We start from the raw sequence: 16,733 nt of genomic DNA, 5'->3' as shown, positions 1-16,733 counted from the left end.
ATTAGAAGTGGGGCCTGTGACTGGGAGTGGAGACCTGCTGTAGGACTCTATGACAGACCCCTACCCCCACACTTGACACAGGTATGTAGATCTACAGATGTGGGGAGGGGCATGTTTTACTCAAGAGACTACAAAGAGGTCTTTGTTTGTAAGGCAGAGCCTGACTGCTCCACCTGTATTGTTTCTGTGTCTCTGAAATCAATTTATCTGCAAGGCAGTTAGAGGCCCAGAGAAAGACGGCATGAGCCAAAACCGTGTTTGAGATGGGGACTTGGTCCAGATATCTATTCAAAACTCAAGCCTGACCTCCACTGGTCACACAGAGGTGACTGGCTGGACAGGTGAGTCCCAGTCTGGTCTTGACTTAGGCAGCAAGACCCCTTCCTCTGAAGCGGTCTTTGCTCCTGCCCAGTAGACTGCCACTGCCTTGTGATGTCACAAATACCTGTTGCTCTTTGTCAGAAAGGGCATTCTGGTAGGTCCAAGGGTCTGATTATACCGAATGTATGAGCCACGGCTGTCACCGACAGCTTCTAATTATTACGATGTGTTGCCACACTAAAGATTCCACATTTCCCATGGGAGCAAGTTGGACCATCGGGTTTTACCCTTAGAAGTCACTACCAGGGCCAGGCTCAGAGCTGCATGTGACCTTATTGAGGTAGGGTGCTGGGAGGGAAATTTGTGTTGTATGTGACATTGCTAACCATTCCTGGGACTTCAGGTCTAACACAGGTTGAACATTCTCAATGTGAAAAATATAAAATGCTCCCAAATTCAATATATTTTGAGCACCAATATGATAGTACAACTGGAAATTTCCAAAGGCAGGTGTGTTTAAAATGGAGATGGTTCAGCGGTTAAGAGCACTGGCTGCTCTTCCAGAGGTCCTGAGTTCAAATCCCAGCAACCACAGGGTGGCTCACAACCATGTGTAATGGGATCCACTACCCTCTTCTGGTGTGTCTGAAGATAGTTACAGTGTACTCATATACGTAAGATAAATAAATCTTTTTAAAAAGTTTATAAAACCACCTCCAGGTTATGTGTATAAGATTTATATAAAACATAAGTGGGGGAACTGAAGCAGTGGCTCAGTTGTTACAGATGCTTGCTGTTCTTGCAGAGGACCTCAGCTCTGTCCCTAGCACCTACCTGTGGCAACTCAGGACCAAATTTAACTACAGTTCCAGACGCTCAGGTACCTTCTCCTGGCCTCTGAGAACACCTTTACTCATGTGCGCATACTCCCACAAGATATTCTTTTTAAAAAGAATTAAGACTCATAAATGAGGGCTGTGGAAAACAGCCCAGTGGGTAAAAGAGCTTAGTGTAAGCTTGAGGACCCAAGTTCAGATCCCCAGCGCCTACTTAAAAGGACAGGCAAAGCAGCATGTGCCCATCACCACAGTGCGGAAGGAGGAACACAGGCAGATCCTGGAGGTTCGCTTCCCGGTGTGTCTAACTGAAGCAGTGAGCTGGAGGGGCCGAAGGGGCAGTGAGAGACCTCCCCAAAAAGGAAGGTAGAGAAATGATATCCCAGAGGCCACAGAGCCGGCTCAGCAGTGAGAACACTGCCTGCTCTTCTAGAGAATCTGGATTTGATTCCCAGAACCCACAGTGTGGCTTATAAATACCTTAACTTCAGTCCCAGGGGAATCCACTCCCCTCTGGGCTCCATGGTTTCCAGACATGCAATACAAATACATACATACATACATACATACATACATACATACATACATACACACACACACCAGCCACACATTTAAAAAATAATAATAACCCAAATATTCACTTCTGACCTCCACACATGCCCTCTGTGAACATGTATGCACACACAATAAAGAAAGAAAATTAGCTATGATCCAACAGCACGACTAAGGGAACTTACAGAAGAGTTTAGGTTTACAGTTTCAAAGGCATAAAAGTGCAAAGGCATAGAAACAAGCAGTAGACTTAGCCAGAACAGGAAGTTGAGAGCTCACATATTTAACCATGAACACACAAGAGCAAACAGGAAGTGAAGCAAAGGAGAGGGAGAAGGGAGGTTGGGGTGGGGCCCACAATCTCTAGGACATGCCAAAGACCTGAGGTAGGGAGAGGTCCCAGAAGTCTATGGTGACTGTAGCTGAGTCTCCTAGCAGTGAGGGATATGGATCCCGAAGTGGTCAGTTCCTGAAACCAGACAGGACTCACAGTGGAGGGATAAGGACAGCAACCCACCCCTAAAACCTTCGACCCAAAATGTGTCCTGACTACAAGATGTGCAGGGACAAAGAGCAGAGACTGAGGGAATGGCCGACCAGCGACTGCCCCAAGTTAAGACCTATCCCACGGACAAGAACCAATCCCTGACTCTATTGATGATACTCAGTTATGCTTGAAGACAGGAGCTTAGCATAACTGTCCTCTGAGGGCTCTCTACCTAGCGGCCAGTTGAAAGAGATGCCAAGATCCACAGCCATTAGATGGAGCTCGGGGAGTTTGGGAGAAGGACTGAGGGAACTGAAAAGGACTAGGACTCTATAGGAAGGAAGACCAAGAGAGTCAAGTAAACAGGGAATGAATCACCGAGGGACTCCGAGGGAATGAATCACCAAAGAGTAAGCACTGGCTGGACCTAGGCCCACTGCACATACATGGCAGACGGTGTTGGTCTTCATGTCAGTCTTCCCAACCCCCACAACAGGAGTAGAGGCTGTTCCTGAGCCTGCCTGCCTGCCTGCCTGCCTGCCTGCCTGCCTGCCTGCCTGCCTGCCTGCGGATCCTGCACTCCTAAATGGAGTGTTTTGTCTGGCCTCAGTGGGGGAGGGATACACATAGTCCAAAGGGACTCGATGTGCACTGGGTGGGGGTAGGAGAGGAAGGGCTGATAGTGGTTGTAAAGTGAATAAATCAATAAATTAACAACAATGACCAGGACAGCAACAACAAAGCTCTCAGCTGGGCTGATATTGGGTTGTGAAATGAATAAAACCAATAAAATAAGAAAAGCTCTCAAAGCCTACCCTAGCGACCCACTTCCTCACGCAAGGTTGCACCTCCCCAAAACCTCTCCAGAGTCACCAACTAAGAACCAGGCATTCAAATGTTTGAGTCTATGAGGAACATACTTTATTCAAACCACCTGGAGCTCGCCCCTCCCAATGGCTCATTGTTTGTACATGTGTTCCACGACCCTAAAAGGAAAAGTAAACCTGAAACCTCTGCTCTCAGGCACTGTGAGCTTGGGATATCTAGCCTTCTCTAAGTCTGCAAACTTAATCTTAGCGACTCTTGCTTGGCCTTTGGATGTCCCAGTGTGCCCTAAGGTGCTCTGATGTCTTTATCACCTGACCTGATTCTAATGATCTAGGGTGTGGAGAAGTTGATGGGACCTCCTCGCTCAGCACTGAGCAGCACCATGATAATTTACAAACAAGGACCCATTTAAATCTCCACACTAGCATCAGTGATGAAGTAACTCTCTTCTGAGATCAGCAAAGACACGATCTACCCAAGCTCATCCAGCCAGAAAACAGAACCAGCAATTGAACCAGAGATGAGACCAACTGTCTAGCCTGTCCTCTTTGTGATTTTTGTGGAGGTCTTCCTCATCGCTCAGCCTCTAGGATTCCTTGAACTGATTCTATAAAAGTCGGCCATTTTTGTTTTCAACTGATCTTTTTTTTTTTTTTAAGATTTATTTATTTTTATATGAGTACACTGTAGCTGTCTTCAGACACACCAGAAGAGGGTATTAGATCCCATTACAGATGGTTGTGAGCCACCATGTGGTTGCTGGGAATTGAACTCAGGACCTCTGGAAGAGCAGTCAGTGCTCTTAACCTCTGAGCCATCTCTCCAGCCCTCTACTGACTTTCTTGGAGGGCCAAGAGCTTTGAGGAGGTGATTGAATCATGAGGGTTTTGACCTCTTATTCAGATTATCTCTCCTATTCCTTTGAAGTTTAATGTGCTGCCTAAAAGTATTAGAAACTTGGTGGGGTGAAGTCTAGATGAAGTGTATAGATTACTGGGAGTGGGCCACTAAAAGATAGTTTTGTGCCTGTTCCTTTTGCCTTCTCTTTGTTTCCTGACCACAATGAGGTGAGCAGGTTCATTCCCCACCTTGACATAATTTACCACAAGTCCAGGAACAATGTATAGTCAAACTACCGGCCAAACAAACCTGTTCTCCTTTAACCTTTTTCTCTCGGGCATCAAGTCACAGCAACAGAAAGCTGGCTAGCACTGGACTCATATTTGAGCCTTTAATTTTCTTAACATCTGGCTTAGAAAGGGTAGATGTGAAAATGGAGAAGACAAGGAGTATTCAAGTAGAAGAAATGAACTCAGAACTGGTTGATGTCCTAAGTCAAGCTGCCTAGAATGGGGCCTGGAGACAGATGGGTCTACTGAGTCCTTAGTAGTTAAGCCTTCTTGTTTCGGAAGCTTAGTATGATGGTTCTCAGAAGACACAAATGTCTGCTCCTGTAGAGGAAGGTGGGTGTTTAGCAGGAGTGTTCTGATTCAAATGACAGTCGCTGTTTATATACCCAAACCTGAGGGCTTCTGAGACAAAAGAGGCCAGAAATAGGCCTCTAGGAAAGTTGAGGAATTAATTCTGAGAGATGTTCAGAGACACTCTATCCAAACTACAAGTCCAAAAACCAAACACGGCAGCCAGCTTTCAAGAATGCAGACTTCTTCCCTTCCCCAGTTTAAGCCTGTGCCACCTTCCTCCAGATGGTTTAAGCTCACTTGTTAACTTGACAGCCCGACAGAGATGTGTGAGCAGATGTGACTCAGCTTGTTTCTGTGAGGATGTTTGGGGATGAGATTAACATTTGAATTGACTAACTTGTGTAAAGAGACCACCACTCCCGAGTGGGTGAGCCTTTTCCAATAAGCCAAATGTCTGCTTGAGTCAAATTTCCCTCAATGAGGGGGAATTCTGCCATTTGATTTCAATCCATCATTGACTTCCCGGGTCTCCACCCTGCTGGCTGACCACCCAACCCTACAGATTCTTGAGTTTTGCTATCTTTCTATGGCATGAGCCAATCCAAGGAAAACTTTTCCTCCCTTTCTCTGAGAAGGGAGGAAGAGAGGGAGGGAAAGAGATGGAGGTGGGAAAAAGAGGGAGGGGGAGAGAAAGAGATTGACTTTTTCATCCCAACTCATTCTTACCTTGGTGCCACAGGCAACCTGAGAGATGAGGTCGTATTGTGCCTTCATTCCTCCCTTGCCCTACTATAGATCCACTTGAGTTCATTACCATTTTTTACTTCCAGGAGTTTAAAACTACCTTGAAAGATGAAGATTCATTTACTAAACTTGGGACAGATACAGAAGTCAGACACATTTCTGTGCTGTTTACTAGAAGAAAGAAAATCCAGGTGGGTGCTCTGGCTACAGGATTCTGAGGCAGTCTGAAGAACAGACATACAAGTATAGATAGGTTTCTGAGCCTCTGGTTTGTGCCCATTCTGCCAGAGGGAAGGAAGAGATAGTTTCCTTTCCCCAAGTACATATCTAATGATTACCTAAGTATTCTGAATTTTGAACGTGTCAGGAACTCCCGCTGTTAAGTACAGATTGCTTTCTGAATTTTACAGCATGTATTAAAGAATGCCACTTTAAATCCCAGAATCATTGTTGACATCTTACTTTTGTTAGTTCTTGTTGCTTCTGCTTCCCCAAGTTAATTAGCATGCTGTGGAATCTTTGTGGAATCTCAGCATAGGGGCCCACCATAGCTGGCTTACACTAGCTGGGACTAGGATTCACAAAGCTAACTGCAAAGCAGAATTCCTTTTCTTTTCAAAGCCTCTTGTTGTCCCTGTTCTCACCAGCTGTCTCTTGGGGATGTGTAGTGTGCGTGGCTATGAATACAGTATTTGTCTGAATCCTACATAGGTTCTGGTACACTAGAAACCATTGGCCCACTATCTGGGTCAGTGTCTCTCCATCACCCAGATCACCAGGGGACTCAATACAGGTCAGGAGTGACATCAGAGAGTCCACGTTTTCCGTCCAAAGTTATACTGGTTTAAAATTTTCTTCCAGTAATCAAACTTTGGGCTTTGCACAGGATACTCAAACACCTCACTGTTGAAATGTCCCCCCAGACCCCTTGATGGTAACCTTGTTGTTGCTGGTCCACAGGCCAGACTGGTTATATCTAAATCCACACAGTTGGATAGGAAGCCAGAAGCCATTATGTAGCTAATCACTCAAACTGTGGCCAGTCCTAATTAAGACCTCCTAAGGTATAAAATAAGTCTGTTGGATGTCACAATGAAAAAGCACCTCATATTTACTTCCTTAATTATTATATTATCAGGGTTCTCTAGAATGTCATAAAAATGTCTCTATGTTGAAGGAATTTGCTATAATGACTTACAGTCATTATATTCCTTAACAATGGGCAGCTGTCAATTGGAAGTCCAAGGATCTAGTAGTAGTTCAGTTCCACGAGGTTAATTGTTTCAGCTGGTCTTCTGTAGAAGTAGGTTCCAACAAATGTACTGGCCAGTAAATGCAAACAGGCAAAGAAGAGCGACTCTTCCTCCTTCCAATATCTTTATGTAGGCCTCCAGCAAGAAGGTGTGGCCCAGATTAAAGGTGTGCACCACCACGCCTGGATCTGGGACTTGCTTTGTCCCAGGCTGACCTTGACCTCAGAGATCTCCTTGCCTCAGTCTCCTGGGACTAAAGGCAGGTACTACCTTGCCTGGGCCTAAGTATTTCATGGCCATTATGTCTCAAGATCTCCATGCCAAGATCCATGTCAGAAACTTGTGTCTTCTAGCCTCAAGATCTGGATCTCGGGTGTGCCCTCCAATTCTGGATTGTAGTTCATTCCAGATGTAGTCAACTGACAACCAGGAATAGCCATCACAACTGTATACTGCCCCACTCTAGGAAGTGTTGGCAGTCTCTGGTAGGTATACTGTTTAGTTGCATCCCCTGAGCTCCTTTTCCACACCTGTTCTCAGCCAAAGCATGCAGTAAGGGTGCCTTTGATAAGACTGATATTACCCAGGCACACGCCTTTAATAACAGGTCTAGAAAACAACACACTAGTCATGTCTTCCAGTCATTTGTAGAAGAGGAAGACTGCAGGAAGAAGTGTATGGAGAACTGGGAAGGATTGCTCAGAGAAGATGGGGAGATGGCCTAGTCAGTAATACAAGCATGAAGGCCTGGATTCAAATCCCCAGCAACCAGCCTAGCCTAATCGTAAGCTTCTATTTACTGAGATACCGTGTGTGTGTGTGTGTGTGTGTGTGTGTGTGTGTGTGTGTGTGTGTGTGTGTGGGGGCAACTCAAGCACCCATTTTCACAGAGAGAGCCTTTATTAAGTGGGGAAGAAAAGTCAAGTGGCTGATTTCTAATGAAGGCAGAAAACCATCTTGCAGGTATAATTTTTAAGAGGGAAAAAGGGGGATGTCTGTGTTAGAACAGGCTAGGATGTGGTAGTACACATGATTGAGCATGTGAATTAGGTTAGCCAAAGGTGGGGGCTGGGAACTTTTGATTGCTGGACTTCGAATACTTTGATGCTGGACCTTGGTGATCGGCCTCAGGGGTGAATCTGGCGTTAGAAAGTACCCAAATAAGAGAGTAGACCTTGGTGGCTGGCTTTCGGGGAAGGGCAAGGCCTACCAGCACCATGTTTGCCATTCTTTAGCCTGCTAGAGCCCTTCAGTATATGTATATGAAAACACATGCAGCCCAATATTGTGAATCATTAACATATGCTAATAATCCTTAAATAATAAAGTGGAGGAATGATTTACGGAGATGCCCGTCACCAACCTTTGGTCTCCACACATGTCCACACACACAGACACATACGCCCAATTTGGACGAGGGAGGCACTGATGTCCTTGGTTAAGGGCTATTAAGAAGCATAGGTGCAAGGGGAGGGAGTCTCCATGAGAGAAGCTATAGAGTAGCTGTGAAGTAAGGACATGAAGAGCAAGAGTGACGAGGACTCTTATTCAAGAATCTCCAGTGAGAGAGAGATCGCAAAACAGCTCTTCTGAGGTGGAGGAGGGCCTACAGGACCTTTGTTCTATCTTTCAGACAGAGGACAAATGCTGAGGATGGGATGAGATGTGTGAAAGAGGAGTGGGGAGGTGAGTATCAGCACCAAGTACTACACAGAAGCAGCAGAGTGGGTGGATGGGTCAGCAGGCCTTGGGGTTCTTAGCCTTTGAAAGGGAGGGGCTGTGTTTAGTGAGAACAAAAGGTAGGGAAATGTCTTCAAATGTTAAGAGTAAAAATGGCAGTTAAAAAAAAAAATAAAGAAGCCAAGATCCTCCAGGGAGCAAGGAAGATACCCAACGCTGATGGCTCTCTTGACCCCTAGCCTGGACTCAGGCTTCCTCAGGCAAAACCATAGAAGAAGAGCTTGTGTCTGAACACGTGTTTCTCGTGGTATGGCTCACAAGTGGAACATGCCCCAGAGACTCACGGGTTTGGATGTTTGGTCTCCAGACAGTGGTAGTGTTCGGGAAGGTTGTAGAAAGTTCAGGAGATGGGGGGTCTACCTAGAGGAAATATGGTCACGATGAGGGTTGGGAAGGGAAAGGGAGCTAGACAGTGAGATTCTCATTCATTCTCATTTTCTCTCTCTCTCTCTCTCTCTCTCTCTCTCTCTCTCTCTCTTTCTCCCTTCCTCCTCCTCCTCCTCCCTCCCTCCCTCCCTGTCCCCCTCTCTGCTTCATGATCCCCAGCAACGATGGAAGACATCATGTTCCAAAGTGCACTACCTCAGAGAGCATCCCAGGGACACACGCCTCCAGTCACAAAACTGAGCTGATAAAAGTCCATCTTCCCATGATAACTTTCTAGTCAGGCCTCTAGTGCAGCTGAGGCTGTTTCCTCCCTCTCAGACTCAGAGCATTGCCCTACCTTCCAGCAGGGCTCTGTATGCTACCATAGTGTGCAAGACAGGTTCTTCGGAGGGGGGGGGGGAACACCTATCCATACATTTGCACTGCAATACCCAGGAGACACAATGTCAATGACAGTCCAGCTTCTGACTTGCCTTCCTTCATTGATCCTGTGTGAGTGGCTTTGCTGTCCTTTCCACCAGGGCACTAGGGCAAGAATACAGAGGAGGGAGTCTGCCCCCTTCTCCTTCACCTCGCCTGAACAATTACTCAGCCAGGCTCATGACCTCCTGTACTTATATCTCCTAGGACTGCACACTTTTTTAACCTTCCATGTCACCAATTCAGTCTGGCCACTTTGGGTTTTTCCTTAGCTATTGCTGTCTGACACAGACACTCCCTGCTTTACACTTTTGCCCCAGAGGGCTGCATACACAAATCAGAGCACTCTTCCCTTGAATGCTCCCTCAGGGGCTCCTACCATTAAGTCTCAAACCCGGGGACAAATGGCCAGAGGTGCCTATTTAACATCAAAGTAAAGCATACCTGGCCACCAGGTTCTCCCAGCATCCCTCAGTCCCTATCTGGTTCAGGGTGTGGCTGGTATACCTGCCCCCTCCCCTTCTCCAGCCCTGGGCTGCCCTTCCCCCAGCTGCTCCTTCATATATAATCCAGCCATTTGGCTAAGACTCTCCTCTGGTCAGTCTCCTGGCCCAGGCCTCTGCTCTTGGCCAGTGGCTCCTTTCCCCCTACCTCCTTGCCTTCTCTGCTCATGGCTTGGGTCATGTCTATTCTGGAGTCTCCCAGATGTGCCTGCCTCTAGTTAGGCTCTCCCTTTTGTACAATAAACCTTTTCCACCATACCTTTCCTTTTTATTTATTTTTTTCATTCACTTAATACTCTACATAAATATCTGGAGTGACTCATAAGCCCCTACCCACCATCTAGGAAACCACTGTTTCTTTCTTTGATCTCTGACTTTTCAGGGTGTTGCTTCCTTCACAGGTGATTGCCAGTAAGGTGAGTCACCTCAATTCCTTACTCCTTGGACTAAAAACTGTGGGGCTGGAGAGATGGCTCAGCAGTTACTTTTACCCTTCTCACAGAAGACCAAGGTTCAGTTCCCGGCACCAATACAATAGCTTACATCCCACCTGTAAGGGGGTCTAACTCCTGTTTTGGCCTCTGAGGGCAACAGGCAGACATGTACTACATATCTGCAGAAACTCATTTATCCACAAACAATAAAAATAACTCAATCTTTTAAAAAATTAGAATAGCTATAACCAAGTAAATGGTTTGAAAATAGGCACCCATTATGTGTTTGTTGGGTGAATAAATATTGTTAAGACAGAAATGGTGAGTGTGTTTGATGTCAGCCTGACTAGAATCAGAGTGGATGTCTTAGGGTTCCGCTGCCGTGAAGAGACACCATGACCAAGGCAACTCTTATAAGGACATTTAATTGGGGGCTGGCTTACAGGTTCAGAGGCTCAGTCCATCACCATTAAAGGTGGGAAGCAAAGCAGCATCCAGGCAGACATGATGTGGGAGGAGCTGAGAGATCTACATTTTGTTCTAAAAGCAAAAAGGAGAAGACTGGCTCTCATGTGGCTAGGAGGAGGGTCTCCAAGCCCACTCCCACCATGACGCACTTTCTCCAACAAGACCACACCTCCTAACAATGCCACTCCCTAGGCCAAGCATATTCAAACCACCACAGCGGTTTTGCACCCTAAGTTCTATGCTGTATGTATGGACAGAGGTGTGTTCCAGTAATATGGGGGGGGGGGGGGTTGTGGAGCGAGGAAGAAGAGAGACAGGCCATACTGACATGGACTTATCTTTAACCAACCCTCTCCTAGAGCACATTGAAAACAATGGTGGCTTGAGAACATCTTTCAAAATAAGATTCCTCCCCATCCCCCATACACTCTTGTCAGCTATTTGTAAAGCTTCCCTGGTTTCTCTCTTCCAGTTTTACTATTAACACCCTCATGCCTGCCAGACCCCTGCCATTTTTGAGGTCTGCCCTTGACTTAGACCTGATTTATTTACTACTCATCGTTATCTCCAAGTTCCCTAAGATATAATTTACAGAGTCAGGCCACAGCAGATGAGCAGGCCCGTCTACTACTTCACCTGCTGTGGGGCAGAGAGAGGGGAGCAGGTAGGGAAAGTAGTACACCCGTTAGGAGCCAGAAAATAGATTATGGCTGGAAACTCCCGTCTTGCCATCTTGATCTGGCCCAGGGGCCACAGGTATATTTGGCCGGCCCCTGACTGACATAATTATTATTGTCAGAAATTAATTTTAGAAAGAACTTGAAAGGAGGACATGGGTGATTAAAGTTCTAAAAATAACATTTTTTAAAAAGTCTGGGTTAATGAGTCTGTTACTGAGGCAAAAAATAAAATAAAACAAAACATAAAATAAAGTAAAATAAAGGAGGCTGCACGTGTTCTGGGACTGGCAGGTGGGACTGAGCTCTGAAAAATAAAAGACATTTGGCTATAGAGTCAAGTAGGGCAAGGTTGGGTCGCACGGCCCCAAGAAAGCTTAGGGGAAGGGAGGCAGAGTTACTTTACAGTGGGGTTGCTTCTGTAATTGAAAATGTGTACGGAGTAAAACTTCACAAAGCATATATGAGAGAGAGAGAGAGAGAGAGAGAGAGAGAGAGAGAGAGAGAGAGAGAGAGAGAGCGCGAGCACGTGCAACCAGAAAAACAAACACAAGTGTCAGTCCTTGAGGTCTACCTTGATACAGTGTCTCTTTGTTGTGTATCACTCATCAGCACCCACTAAGCTAACTTGCCAGGGAATTCGGGGGGGGGGGGGGGGAGTGTCTCCTGTCTCCCTCTTTTATCTCTCCCTGGAAGAGTTTGGACTACAGATGCATTGCCCAGCCTTACACGGGTTCTTAGGATTCAAACTTAGATCCTAGAGTTTGTATTTTTCCCAAGGAGGCACCTCCCTAGTTCACCAAACGACGTTTTAAATTCACTCTGAGTACCTGTATGTGAGAGACAGTCCACTGGCTCCTATGGAAGAGGCCTGTGGGCATGAACAGTCTGCTGGAACCATTTTGGCTCTTCAAAGCATTTGCTTTGATTAGGCCAAGGCGCAGTCTGATTGGTGGATGTCCTGCTAGTTGTAAAATATCGGTTACCATCAAGGGTATAGAAATTTCCTGCCTTTAGCTGGTTTAGGGTTTAGCAGATGAGAGAACTCACAGGGTCTGAGAGACTTGCAGATGACTCTGACTGAAGCTCTTCAGATCTTCACAACAATGCTTGGGTGTATTCTCCCAGCCCCATTCTGCAGATAAGAAAGCAGGAAGTGCAAGGGGAAAAGTGATCTTTCACATTCCACAGAGCAAGAGCCTCTCCTAGTTTGTCAACATCTGATTTCACCCTCAGCGCTAGTCCTCCCTATTCCAAGGCCTCCCTTTTGGAGAGGGAGGGTTCTGCAGTTGTCTACACCTCATTTTAGAAGTTCTTGATTTTCTAAACCCAGGTTTTCATATCTGACAACTACACAAAGCTCACCCTTATAGCTCTACCACTTCAGTAAAAAAGTTTTAATAAGCTTCAAGAAAAGAAACAAACTCCCCCAAAGCTTAGGTGATATATACCGAACTCATAGAGTTGTCTTCAAGCCTCCTCCTAGGAATTGATGTGTAAGATTACACAGACAAAAAATCAAAAGGCATGACCAAATGAGAGAGTGGGTCACAGAGCAAAGAGTATACAAGAGAGCAATCACCCAGCGATCTGGGGTCATATCTGCATTTCAGGACAAGACCGAGAAAGTCCCTGTAGTTCAGCATAGAAGGAAGGGAAGAGGTATTCCTCCTGTTGACACTGGTGAAAAATAGGCTAAAAATTGAAACACTGGTATTCACAGATGTAAATCTGCGTCTTTGGAAATTCCCATCATGAAGAACACCATAATTTCAAGAGATCTTGTGTTTCCGCGCGCGCGCGCGTGTGTGTGTGTGTGTGTGTGTGTGTGTGTGTGTGTGTGTGTGTGTGTGTATGTATACACATGTGCATTTGTCTCCTCATGCACAGCTTGCTGAGAGGCCACTAATGTCACTAGATCACGGCAACTAGACAAATGAGCTCTCCAGTAAATGATCCCAGAGTCTGAGTATCTGGACTCCCTGAGAGAGATGTGTAACTACAGACTTCCACTGATGCCCCAGTTCTTCAATAGCTACTCGGAGGCTATATTATTTATTAAAGAGCTAGCTACTTCTCCTCAGTTTCACACATCCAACTTCCTCCGAGACTGGGTGGGGAATCTCCTGTAATAGACTCATTCCCAGAGTTCTTTGCTTCCTGCTCGATGTCCCGCATTCCCAGAGTTCTTTGCTTCCTGCTCGATGTCCCGCCTTCTATTCTCTCCTTTCCTATAGGCCACAGTTATTTTATTGACAGGTGATACTTCCACATAGTACAAAGAGATTACACCCACAAATCTGAGAAACTGGAATGGTTTAGTGGCTTTGTCCCTGCGTCCGCTATATACTTAGCCACCTTCCAGTCTCCAACCTCTCCAAATAATCCTTCCTGAGACCCAACAGAATGAATATGTCAAGAGAAAGAGAACTTTGAGATTGCACATGGCAGCCGGCTTTCTTTCTAAGAAAGGCAAAGAAAACTTAAGAAAGTAGGATACCTTGTTCAAGGGCACGAGATATGCTAGTTACACATTAATGCCAGAGATGAGATGTCAATTTCTAGTTTTTGTCTCTTGCTTGTATGATTTTTGTTTGAAATAAATTCACTATCAAAATGCCTGTGGAAGTTGTTACTCCATTCTTCGTTGTAGAGTCAGTCACAGAATGAGGCCATTTTATTAGCACTGCCCAGGGGAACACCTTGCTCTATGAGACACTCAATTATTAAGATCCCAGGCTGCATGTGTTCAAGGATCCCTCCCTGATGTGTATTTTAAAAGAACCCCTGAATAAATTTCTCATACTGTGAGGCAAGGAGACACATTCCAGTCGACCTTGTCAGTACTTCTTAAGAACTCTGTACTTACCCTCGGTGGCACCATCTGGCTTGGTTTTTTTTTTGTTTTTTTGTTGTTTTTTTTTTTTGCTTGCTCAGTGATTTCATTTCACTTTGCACAGATTGTGTTCAACCCCAAATCCCTGATACAACACTTACAGGAGGGTCTGGAACTAAAGGGGTGCACGATACATTTCTGATGGCTACAAAATTGTATTTTTGCTAGGCACGGTGGTCCACTTTCAATCCCAGCACTCAAGAAGCAGAGGCAGGCAGACCTCTCTGAGTTTGAGGCCAGCCTGATCCACATTGCAAGTTCTAAGCTAGCCAGGGCTTCACAGTGAGACCCATTTTTTTTAAAGGTTCTTAATTGTTTTTTTTTTGTTTTTTGTTTTTTGTTTTTTTTTGGTTCTTTTTTTCGGAGCTGGGGACCGAACCCAGGGCCTTGCGCTTCCTAGGTAAGCGCTCTACCACTGAGCTAAATCCCCAGCCCCTTTAATTGTTATTCAGTAAGAAAATTCCTGGCCCTGGCTCATCTTTACCACAGTGTACAGCTGCCTAAGGCTGTTTCCTTGAGGAACACAGCTACACAGCTACAAACTACCCCTTCCTGATTTGATTGACAAAGGCAGTCAGCCAGGGCAGCTGGGGTTTGCCCATCGCCTTCTGGTGAACTCAGAGCACTCAGCCCACAACGAGAAAGTTCCTTCCTACCATGACTGTACGTCTTTTACATACCACATAAGACTATTTGGTCCCCGGAAGATGTTGGTCCCAAAGATTTACATGAGTTATTTTTCTCATGGCCATGACAAAAACACCTGACAAAATCAACTTCCTGAAAGAAGGGATTATCTTGTTTTATAATTTGGGGGTACAGTCCATCATGGTGGGGAAGTCAAGGCAGCAGCATGAGGCAGCTGCTCATGGTGTATCCCCAGTCAAAGAGTAAAGAGATGAATTCTGGTGTTCTACTCACTTTCTCCAGGCCCACAACCAATGACATGATGCTGCCCACATTTAAGCTGGGTCAAAACAGTCTAGAAACTTCCTCACAGACATGCCCAGATGTTTGTCTCCTAGGTGACTTTAAATCCTGTCAAATCGATATTTTTAGCAATCATGTGGTTATATCACCTGATATCCTAAGTAACTTAGCATGTGTCCATGTGATGTTTGCAAGATGACAAAATTGCCTAGCAAGGTACATGTATCAGAACCTATCCCAGGGTTAGCCCCCCCCCCCCCAAGACTATAGTTATCTCCCTCCCTGACTGTTAAAAACAGCAGCAAGAAATGAATGATTGAGCTGGTGGCAGTGGTACATACCTTCAATCCCAGCACTCAGGAGGCAGAGGCAGAAGGATCTCTGAGTTCAAGGCCAGCCTGCTCTACAGAGTGAGTTCCAGGACAGCCAGAACTACTCAGGAAAACCCTGTCTCAAAACAAACGAACAAACAGCATTAATTCATTCAAAATTTAGATATTTATTAATCCACTAAGTGTGGCTGTTATCTCGGAGACAGATGGGAGTTTGACAAATTCTAGTCCCTCTTTTTGTGCTCTGATGGTTCAAATCTCATCAGGAGTTCATCATGGGACAGAAGAATGGCAGGCAGGGCTTCTGCCCACTCGGCTCAGCTCCAGCTCATTGGCTTGGTTGGTTCTGCCTTGATTTCGCAGAGCCATCCTCACTGCGCAGGGAGCATGCACCTGCCCTAGGCTTCTGCACCTTTTACAGACTGAAGCTGGTTCTCGCTCTCCATCCTTCTGTCCTCTACTCTCTTGCTCTTCCCATCACCTCTGCCCACTTAACCTCTTAGCACAGGATGCTGAAGTAACAAGAATAGCAACAGTAACAAGAGCCCAGGGCTTCCCGTTATCTTTCGTGGTCAGCCATGTTGTTAAACACTTCATTTTCATGACCTCATTCAGGCTTCATTGCAAGCCTGGGAAGTGTAGAATCGCTGGTTGCCAGGCCAGATATAGCGGCTCACTCATAACTCAGCACACAGGAGGCTGAGGCAGGATCGTGAACTCAAGACTAAACTGAGTTACACAGTGAGACCCTGCCTCAAATAATACAAACAATACAAATAAAGCAAACAAGAATGAAACAAACAAAATATGTTATATAAATTAAAACCAGGGCAGAGGAATCGGTGGTAGAAGTATGGAGAAGTTAAAGGAGATCAAATAATTTACCCAAGGCCACAGAGCAAAGGTGTTGGTCTTCTTGCTTCCTTTATTTCTTTCAGATACAATGTTTTTTTTTAAAGTAATTGGTTACTTCCCTGCTTAAGATTCATGACTGCTATCTCTCTGCCTTTGGTTAGAGCTCTGTCTTTCCTGGGAGGTCCCAGAAACCTGTCCTCACGCTCAGTGTCCTGTCTCGCTCTTTCTCCTTCACTCACTGGTTTCTGGAGAAGAGCGGCCTCCTCCTGATGTCACCTCATTTGAGCTGCTGCCTTGGGCCCTCAGAGAATGAGAATGAGGGCTCTTTGCTAACTCATTGCCCAGCTGTCTCCTTTCTTCCTTCAACTGTGAGTTTTAACTGTTACCTCCCTAAGGGCCTTTTAAAAATAGGAATGTTTCTCTTATTTTATTTTTGTTATAACAAATAACATCGAGAGAACTTGTTTGTAGAAAATATGCATTTTCCTCCCCCCTTTTTTGAACAGGCATCTTTCATTGCACACCTGTTTTCACATTATTTAGAGTTCGGTGAGTAGTTACTGAGTGACCAGAGATAGGATCGGATTGACCCATGAACAGATGCCCACGAAGTCAATAAATTAAACTTTGGGTCCAGGACTTGCAA

The 16,733-nt window shown here is 45.5% G+C and overlaps 1 long non-coding RNA gene across 2 annotated transcripts; it reads left to right on the top strand.

The window, feature by feature from the left end:
• The first annotated feature begins 473 nt into the window (after positions 1-473).
• Positions 474-10,248, top strand: LOC148001855 (uncharacterized). Of its 2 annotated transcripts, XR_015635747.1 has the most exons (5): positions 474-661; positions 5,279-5,383; positions 7,087-7,229; positions 8,079-8,131; positions 8,732-10,245. It is a non-coding gene; the product is annotated as an uncharacterized LOC148001855 (long non-coding RNA). The 2 variants fall into 2 exon arrangements; XR_015635748.1 differs by lacking the exon at positions 7,087-7,229 and having other exon boundaries at positions 8,732-10,248.
• The last annotated feature ends 6,485 nt before the right edge of the window (positions 10,249-16,733 follow it).

The sequence above is a fragment of the Rattus norvegicus genome, chromosome 13, assembly GCF_021556685.1.
Source record: "Rattus norvegicus strain SHRSP/BbbUtx chromosome 13, alternate assembly SHRSP_T2T, whole genome shotgun sequence".
In the NCBI taxonomy this organism is placed as follows: Eukaryota; Metazoa; Chordata; class Mammalia; order Rodentia; family Muridae; genus Rattus; species Rattus norvegicus.
This window is presented reverse-complemented; position numbering and strand designations above follow the sequence as displayed.